Raw genomic sequence first — 9,812 nt, forward strand, 5'->3', positions numbered from 1 at the left:
CTGCTCTGCCAACAACACTCATAAGTATCGACTTTATGTTCATGCTGGTGAGTGTAAACTGTGTTTCTCTAAGAGAAACATTTTCCTTGTGTTTATTCTTGGACATGTAACCTGCTTGATAAATTAGTATTTGGGAATTGAAGTCATGATAAAATTGCTTGTGGTTTTGTCTTTCCTCTTGGACTTTTTAACTATTTCTCTAATGTCATTCCTGTGATGTAATTAGCATGCCCCTAAAAACAATAGAAAACTATTATTGTTTCTCTATAAATTTCACAACATGCAACGCAATTCCACTCACCGCCTCCTCCCTTCATACTCGTCTTCCACATTTGCAAACTGCCCCTCAAGCAGAATAACAAATCTTATTATGGAAATGGTAGTATGTCATAAATGTGTCCCACAGTATACTCTTCGGTCCACATTGCTTGCAAATGGCCATTGTGAAGACTGGTACAAGGTCTGGTACAAAGCCTCCGGGTTCTGCTACACTATCAGCACTAGAACCTCACTTGGATACACATTGGATATATTGCTTTTCCCCTATTTTTGTGTAACAGGGATCCTGCATTTTTGGCTAGAACTGGCCTCTTTTGGCACTCCCACAGATCATAGATGGAGTAGATGTTGTTGTGGACCAATTCAAAGCCCTGGATCTGGGCCTGAGAAGCATTGGATATGGGGTTAGCCCATTGGCTCTCAGGTCTGCAGGAGCAGCTCACTGACAAAGCCTTCCCTGAAACCAGGGCCAGCTCTACACTGCTGCTCAGGGGAGGTACATGATCTGCTGTCCTACCTGCTGTATCTGGTGAGGGTCAGGTGTAGTTCTCCCACTCTCATGACCTGGAGCCAGGGAAGGGAGGGGGCGTGTCTCCCTCATCTGTGCCACCACATATTACACAAATTGCAGAGCTCACATGCTCACACCCTGGGGGAAGGCTAACCTGTCCCTACTACCAGGGTCAGCTCTAGGGTGCTACCCCAAATAAGCACAGGACCTGTGCATAGCTCTCCTGACTGCTGCTGCAGGTTGAGGGGCACAAGCAGCACTCCTGCTCCAATGCACCAGAGCCAGGTCTCCCACCTGCTCAAGTGGTGAGGGGCAAGTGGAGCAGAGGGTAGCTCTCCCTAATCTACACCACTGCATAGAAGATGAGTGGCAGAGCTAGCTCTCCCATGCTCATACCCTTGAGACCAGCTCAACCCTAACTTCTGCAACATTTCAGCTGCTACTCTTCCGAATACTGTACCTGGCTATGTGTGGGGTGAGATTTTTGCACTCCTATGTCAAGGTCCAGCTCTCTGAGGATGTTCTGGTGAGGGTTGGGGCTTTGAAGGGCCCATGCTGAGGCATCCTTTCTTCCTGAGGGACCAGTCACATGATGTTATAGAATAGAGTTTATTCAGGGCATGGGGAGGAAAGTTGAGAAGTGGAGAGAGAGAGAGAGAGAGAGAGAGAGAGAGAGAGAGAGAGAGAGAGAGAGAGAGAGAGAGAGAGAAGATTCTGGCCATGAGCACCTGGAAAGACAGAGCTGGGAAGGGACTGGGGAGTGGGGGCAAGAATGGAAGAACAAGCTGGCAGGGGCAGGCAACCCCCACTGCAGTGAGTCAGGTACACCTGGCCATTGTCAGGTAACTCTGTGTTAGAGCTTAGACAAAATGCTAAAAACCATGACCATAAACTGTTTAGAACCAGGGACTATCTCTTTTTTTCAAGATCCACCATGGGGAACCATGAAGAAGCCTTCACCTACAGGGCCGAGTAGTTTTCAGATCCGCAAGGAGTTTTCAGATCTCCGACCCCCTTTTTGTGTTTGCTGACTGCAACAAACTTCTTTTCCTGGACTGCCTTCACTCGCTGATAGCAGCCTTCCTCAGGAAATATACTATGGCTTTCAAATCTGGAAAATATTTTGGTCTCCAAGTCAGCTTCTTGTTTTAAAGCACACATTGCACCTAACACAATAATCGTGGGTGACTTCAACACTCCACTCTCCTCAATGGACTGATCAGGAAAACAGAAACTAAACATGGAGACAGTAAAACTAATTGAAGCTTTGGACCAATTGGATTTAACATATATATATATCCCAAAGCAAAAGAATATATCTTTTTCTCAGCACCTCATGGTACCTTCTCCAAAATCGACCATATAATTGGTCACAAGACAGATCTCAACAAATATAAGAAGATCGAACTAACCCCATGCCTCCTATCAGATCACTATGGTGTAAGAGTGATTTTCAATAGCAACAAAAACAACAGAAAGCCCACATACACATGGAGGCTGAACAATACTCTACTCAATGACACCTTGGCCAAAGAACAAATAAGGAAAGAAATCAGAGACCTTTAGAATTTAATGAAAATGAAGGCACAACATACCCAAATCTTTGGGACACAATGAAAGCAGTGCTAAGAGGAAAACTCATAGCCCTGAGTGCCTCCAAAAAAGAAAATGGAGAGAGTATACACTAGCAGCTTAACGACACACACCTGAAAGCCCTGGAACAAAAAGAAGCCAATTCCCCCAGGAGGAGTAGAAGATAGGAAATCATCAAACTCAGGGCTGAAATCAATCAAGTGGAAACAAAGAGAACCATACAAAGAATCAACAAAACCAGGAGCTGGTTCTTTGAGAAAATCAACAAGATAGATAAACCTTTAGCCAGACTGACCAAAGGGTACAGAGAAAGTATCCAGATTAACAAATTTAGAAATGAAAAGGGGGGATATAACAACAGAAACTGAGGAAATTCAAAAAATCATTAGATCCTACTGTAAAAGCCTATACTCAACACAACTGGGGAATCTGGAGGAAATGGATAATTTCCTAGACAGATACCAAATACCAAAATTAAATCAGGACCAAATAGATCATCTAAACACTCCCATATCCCCTAAAGAAGTAGAAGGGGTCATAGAAAGTCATCCAATCAAAAAAAGCACAGGACCAGATGGTATTGGAGAACCGTAAGTTGCACTGCATTTAACCTACTTTTAACAAAAGCAAGTCCTTTATTTATTAAGCAAGGGCCAAAGATTAAAACCAAACATATAATAAGAATAGGTCCTGCAAAGGTGAAAATAAAGTGGTCATCCATGGAGACCTGGAGTACCGTGACTGGAACCATCCCTGTTGTTCCCCTCACTCTTGCTTTCTCTTTTCAAGTCTCTCTCTTAATTTCTGTATAGTCTCTGAGTACTCCTGTGTGGTCTGCATAAAAACAGCACTCTTCCTTTGATGCTGCACACAGCCCTCCTTCTTTCAAAAATAACAAATCTAAACCTCTTCTATTCTGCAACACTACTTCAGATAAGGAGGTCAAAGATTTTTCTAAAGCATCAGTGGACTTTTCTAGCATCTCTAACTCTTCATTTATAGCATCCTTCAGAGAATGAAAAGACTGAGCTCCCTGTCTACCTCAGACTAGGGCTATTACTCCCGTTCCTACTCCTACTGCAAGTCCGGCTCCCAACAACATAGCTAGAGTTAGGGAAACTGGTTCTCTTTTTAACCTCTTACTGTTGTATTCCTCTTCTAGGCATGAAGCAGGGTGATAATACACTTGTGGTAGAAGCTGAACCATGACACAGAAATCATGAGAGGGGTCAAAGACACTAGTTGATATGCAGGGAGTGAGCCCTGTGTTACAGGCCCACCATCCTACTGGCGTTGGCACAAGGTAGTAGCCAGTATCTGTCCTGCTCATGGAGTGAGTCCGGCCGCATAGATGACGGTGGGAAGAGGGAGGGGTCCCTATGCAAAGGCTGGGGCTCTCCCCTCACTCTGTTACGTCAGTTAAAGTTAATTTCTTCCCCGCACCCCACGAGCAGGAAGCATGATTGCTGGTTTTATTAAAATCCCCATTATAATAAATCCCCCCTTCATAATGGAGGGGGGTGTCAGAGGATAAGCATAACCAGCAGTCAGTAGTAGCACCTGGATCAGTGCTGTTAAGGGCATAGAAAGCTCCTCTAACCAGGTTGAATAATCTCTGTCCTGTCGAGGGATAGGATTATGTAGGGATAACAGTCGAGGGTCTGTGAGGAATGATGGTGTTGAGGGATTTTACAGGGACAGATGGAACAGTTATAGGGGCTGGAGGCTTGGGCTTGGCAGGAGGACCCTGTTCTGGGAGGATCTGGTTGGGTCCGATGGGCACGGTGGGTAGGTTCTCTACTGTCAGTTTGATTTTGAAAATCAATCCAGGGTCTTTTCCCGAGGCATACACTCACAATCCCCAACTGTTTCACCGAAACCAACTCTGAAGCTCTTGCCTCCCTTTGTTAGTGAATTTTATAAGTATCGGGTTGCAGTATTTTCCTTTGCAAACTCCACTGGGGCTATTGAGCCCCCAAGCACACCAGCTATCAAGATATTTATAACTATTTCTCTCACCCGGGTTTGGTTTATCATAGCTACCATTCCTCTTTACTGTGATCAGGTCCCAAACAGAGGATGGGTTCCAATAGATCTCTCCCGCGGTTTCACAACCCCATACAGCACAATAGAAATCAGTTATCCCTCCACACTTTTTTCTAACCTGGCCTTGGGCAGGACAAATGTAAAACTCTGCGGCTCGAAGATTGGCCCAGTAAAATTGCCCTGAGCACCCATATGTGCTCCCAATCCCACTCGAGACACACTGCTTTTCAGATGGTGGGTTAAGGAGGTCAGTGTGGTCAGGGATATCCCAGGAAAGTGATCCCGCTGCTAAGTTACAAATATCAGGCCTGAGGTCAGGCCACCAAGTCCAAGGGCGGTGTGCTGCGGTAGTTGACCAATCAATGTTCCCCTCCTCATTGAGCATTTCCCAAGTTTGTTGAATCAGAGTATGAGGGTTGAAGTCGCTGTTCAGAGCTGTCCTTGTGATGCAGGCACAGTTTAAGAGGATTGTCAGTCTTTTCCAAAATCCATTCATCTAGATCAGTCCCTGGGGGAACCTTCTTGACGTGTGAAGCATGAACCCAGGTGGAGATTCCCTCTACCTTTACAGCGGTGGGTGTAGTCAACAGCACCAGGTAGGGTACTTTCCACCGTAGTTCAAGATTCCCTGCTCGGTGCCTTCTCACCAGGACTGTGTCTCCCACTTCAAACTGATGTGGTACCATCAAGTCACCAGTGATGTAGGTTTCTTTTAACTGTTCCCAGATTTCTTTCCTCACCATCTCAAGCGCCTTCAGCCGAGCTAGGAGGCAAGATGGGGGAATGGGCGAGGGGAAAACAGGACAGGTTTTACTTTCTACAGTCACATAGATGCTCGGGAGCACCCCAAATATTAGTTCAAGGGGAGTTAGACCCGAGGCTCTGGGGATATTTTGGACCTGGAATAGGGCATAAGGGAGAAGGACTGTCCAATCATTCCCGCTGGTCTCTAAGGTCAATTTAGTCAAGGTCTCTTTTAGAGTTCTATTCATCCTCTCTACCTGTCCTGAACTCTGAGGTCTATAGGCACAATGTAATTTCCAATTTATCCCCAACTGTCTGGCCAATCCCTTACCTGGGCGACGAAAGCAGGTTCTGTTGTCTGATCCAATTATCTTAGGTATCCCAAAACAGGGAAAAATTTCTTCAAGTATCTTCTTGGTCACCACTTTAGCCATTTCTCTCTTAGTAGGGAATGCTTCAGCCCACCCTGAGAAGGTATCTACAAAAACTAGAAGGTATTTATTTCCATATCTGGCTGGCTTGACCTCAGTAAAGTCAACTTCCCAATAAGTCCCTGGTCTATCTCCTCGCAAACGTCTTCCACCATGAGTCTTGTTGGACCCGGCATTGGAGAGCGCACATGCTTAACAGTTCTTTACCAGGTCCTCCACTGCCTTCTGTAGTTGAGGAATATAGTAAGGGGATCTATTGACCAGTTTTATCATCTTTTTAGTTCCCAGGTGAGTGAGGCAGTGTATATTAGTCAAGTATTCCAGCTCCTCTTCTTTTGTGAGAATCTGTTTTTCTGGCATCTCTTTGACTGGCTGGGGTGTGGATTTAATTACCAAAGTCAGTGGCCCTTGTGCTGCCTCTTTAGCCACCTGGTCTGCCATCTGATTTCCACTTTCTATTGGTCCAGATCCCTTTCTATTGGTCCAGATCCCATCCTGGACAATGGATGATCGCCATCTTGCGGGGCAAATGAACAGCTTCTAGCAAGCTAAGGATTTCTTCTTTATTTTTGATATCTTTCCCAGGGGAAGTCAGTAGTCCACATTGTCAGTATATAGCGCCATGGACATGAGCTGTTGCAAAGGCATACCGGCTGTCAGTATAAATATTAACAGCCTTTCCTTTTGCTAGTCTCAAAGCTTGAGTTAGGGCAATTAGCTCTGCTTTCTGGGCTGATGTCCCTTCAGGCAGGCTGCTGGCCCATATGACAGACTTCCCGTCCACTACCACTGCCCTGGCTCTGGTCTTACCTTCTACCATGAAGCTGCTTCCGTCAGTGAACCAGGTTATCACCCCGGGCCAAAGTTGGTCAGTCTAGTCTGGCTGGTCCCAGTTTCTTCTGCCAGTATCTCTTCACAGTGATGTACGGGGTTTCATCAGCTTCAGGCAATAAGGTGGCAGGGTTAAGAAGGGTGGGTGGAGCGAAGGCCACCCGCTCAGTCAATAACAAACTCTGGTAGTGGGTCATTCGAGCATTAGTCATCCGGCGGTCTGGGGGCTGTCGAATGACACTCTCAAGGGGATGTGGGGCCACCATGGTCACATTCTGGCTCATAGTCAATTTGTCAGCATCCTTCACCAACACAGCAGTAGCTGCTATTGCCCGGAGACAGGAGGGCCATCCACTGGCCACAGGATCCAGTATCTTTGACAGGTAGGCCACAGGGTGCCTCCAGGGTCCTAAAGTTTGAGTGAGGACCCCCCTGGCCACTCCATTTCTCTCATAAATGTATAGGGTAAAAGGTTTTTTTTAGGTCAGGCAGTGCTAGGGCTGGGGCCTGTAGCAGCGCCTTTTTGAGAGTCTCAAAAGCCAATTGGTGTTCTTTAGTCCAAATGAATTCCCCTTTCTCTTTTGTTAGAGGATATAAGGGGGCTGCCAAGGTGGCATACCCTGGTATCCAGAGTCTGCAGAATCCTGCCGTCCCCAGGAATTCTTTTACCTGGCGAGGGGTGGTTAGGGTCGGCATCTATGTCACTGTCCATTTCCTAGCTTCTGTGAGCCATCATTGCCCATTCTTCAGGGTATATCCCAGATAAGTCACTTCAGTCCAGCATAGCTGTGCCTTCTTAGCTGAGACCCGGTACCCCAACTCACCTAACTCAACCAGGAGATTTTGAGTCCCACACTCAGATTCCTCGAGTGTCTCTGTGGATACAAGAAGGTCATTTACATACTGTAGAAGGGTCACCTGTGGATTATTGACTCGAAAGGGGACTAAATCTTGGTGTAGAGCCTCATCAAACAGAGTGGGTTAATATTTGAATCATTGAGGCAACCTAGTCCAGGTAAGCTGTCCGGTTCTCCCATTTTCAGGGTCTTGCCATTAGAAGGCGAACAAGGGCTGGCTGTTGGGATGTAGCCTCAGGCAAAAGAAGGCATCTTTAAGATCTAACACTGTGTACCAAACTCGTTCAGGTGGCAACGTGCTAAACAGAGTATAAGGATTTGGCACAGTGGGGTGTTTGTCTTGTACTCTCTTATTGACTTCTCTAAGGTCTTGTACGGGGTGATAGTCATTTGTTCCCGGTTTCTTTACCGGGAGGAGGGGCTATTCCCTTCTCGGAGCAGTCTGAGGATGTGAGGGCATATGCCTTCCTGTGCTTCTCTGCCCATAGGGTACTGTCGGACCCTAATGGGAGTGGCCCCAGACTTAAGCTCAATCACCACTGGGGGAACTTGTTTCGCCATTCCCATCCCCCCTGTCTCAGCCTGAGGAAATCGAGTGAGCCAGTCCTATAGCCCCTCAGGGGGTGTTATTTCTTTTTGGTAAATCCAATATTCTTCTCCTAGCTGTAAATACAACCCTAAGGTCTGAGGTGGCGCAGTCCTCCAGGACAGTTCTGGTTCAAGGGGGTAGAAAATTATTGTGCCTTTAACTTGGTTAATAAGTCTCTTCCAAGTAGAGGCATAGGGCACTCTGGGATAACCAAAAATGAGTGAGTTACTAGGTTCTACCCGAGGTCCACCATCCGAGAAGTGGTCCATGGGTAGGACTTCTGCCTGTGGCCCCAATCACTAGCATCTTTTAATTTTTTTTCTTTTCTTTTTTTTTTTAAATACAGCCAGAATCTAGCTGCTTCTACTTCTTCTTCTTCTTCTTTTTTTTTTTTAAGATTTATTTTATTTATTTATTATATGTAAGTACACTGTAGTGGTCTTCAGACACCAGAAGAGGGCACCAGATCTCTTTATGGATGGTTGTGAGCCACCATGTGGTTGCTGGGATTTGAACTCATGACATTCAGAAGAGCAGTCAGTGCTCTTAACCACTGAGCCATCTCTCCAGCCCATCTTTTAATTTCTTATCTTACCCAAAGGAGTTTTAAGCACCGAGTATTCTGTACCCGTATCGACCAAGAAGCTTATGGGGGTCCCCTCGACTTGTAATGTTACCCTAGGCTCAGGGAGGGGAGCCGAGCTCCTTCTCCCCTAGTCTTCATCATCCTAGAGGGACAGCACCTTTGTCCCTTGCTTCTTCTTGGGGCACTCGCGAGCCCAGTGCCCTTTGCCTTTACAGTGTGCAAGTGCAGTCTATCTCTTCTGGGTCTCCTTGGCCCCTGCCACTTTCCGTCTCCCAGGTCCCCTAGCTGCCTAATCCTGTCTCTTTTATCTCTCTCTACTACTGCAGCCAGTATTCTAGTCAGAGTCTTTTCTTGCTTCTTGTCTCTCCTATCCTCGTCTTCTCTCCTCTCTCTCTTTTCTCTTTCTTGTTTCTCTTCCTCTGTCTCCCTCTTGTGGTACACTTTCTCAGCCTCTCTAACCACATCCCTTATAGTATAGTCTTGCAATCCCTCAATCTGCTGCAATTTCTTTCTCATGTCAGGAGCTGACTGCCCAATAAAGGCCATAATTACAGAGGCTCGCTGTCCTTCAGACGTGGGGTCAAAAGAGGTGTACCTTCTGTAAGCCTCCAGGAGCCTCTCCAGAAAGACTGAAGGGGCTTCAGTCGCCCCTTGCATGACCTCTCTTACCTTAGCCAGATTCATGGGCCTTTGTGTGGCACCCCTGAGACCCGCCACTAGAGCCTGATGGTAATTGGACAGCTGTTCCCTACCTTGTGCCGTGTTATAGTCCCATTGAGGATGCGTCAAGGGGAATCCTTCATCTATCCCAGCTGGGGTCTGGACAGGACGTCCGACATTGTCCCAGACATTCTTCTGAGCTTCGAGGAGAATTCGTTTTTTCTCCTCGGTGGTGAACAAGGTTTGTAAAAGTTGTTAGCAGTCATCCCAGGTAGGCTGATTCGAGAACATCAGGGACTCTATTAGACCTGTAAGCCCTGCAGGGTTTTCTGAAAAGGGAGGGTGATTAGCTTTCCAGTTATAAAGATCAGAGGAAGAGAAAGGCCAGTACTGTAAAAGTTGTAAGCCATCCTGGTCATCTGGATTTGGAGGTGGCCCGACAGCCCTAAGGGGAAGCGCCATAGTGGAGTCAGCCAGTCCTTCGGGGGTTGCTCCCTGTCGACTCCTTGTCCCTGCAGCGGGACTTAAACAAACAGCCAAACGCGACCTCTGACGGGGTGGGATACCGTTTCCACTCCCTTCTAGGTAGAAGGAGCACTCCGTCTCCTTCGTTCCGAAAAACCACAGTCAGGTCCCCCTGACTGTCTCTCACCCTTGGATCGTCTTCCAGGGTTGCAGCCTGCAG

At 46.8% G+C, this 9,812-nt stretch overlaps 1 pseudogene; it reads right to left on the minus strand.

Annotated features, from left to right (window-relative positions):
• Positions 1 to 5,545: 5,545 nt before the first annotated feature.
• LOC127696255 (uncharacterized) lies at positions 5,546 to 9,589 on the minus strand (annotated as a pseudogene).
• Between the last annotated feature and the right edge of the window lie 223 nt (positions 9,590 to 9,812).

Source organism: Apodemus sylvaticus, chromosome 11 (assembly GCF_947179515.1).
Source record: "Apodemus sylvaticus chromosome 11, mApoSyl1.1, whole genome shotgun sequence".
NCBI classification, from domain to species: Eukaryota; Metazoa; Chordata; class Mammalia; order Rodentia; family Muridae; genus Apodemus; species Apodemus sylvaticus.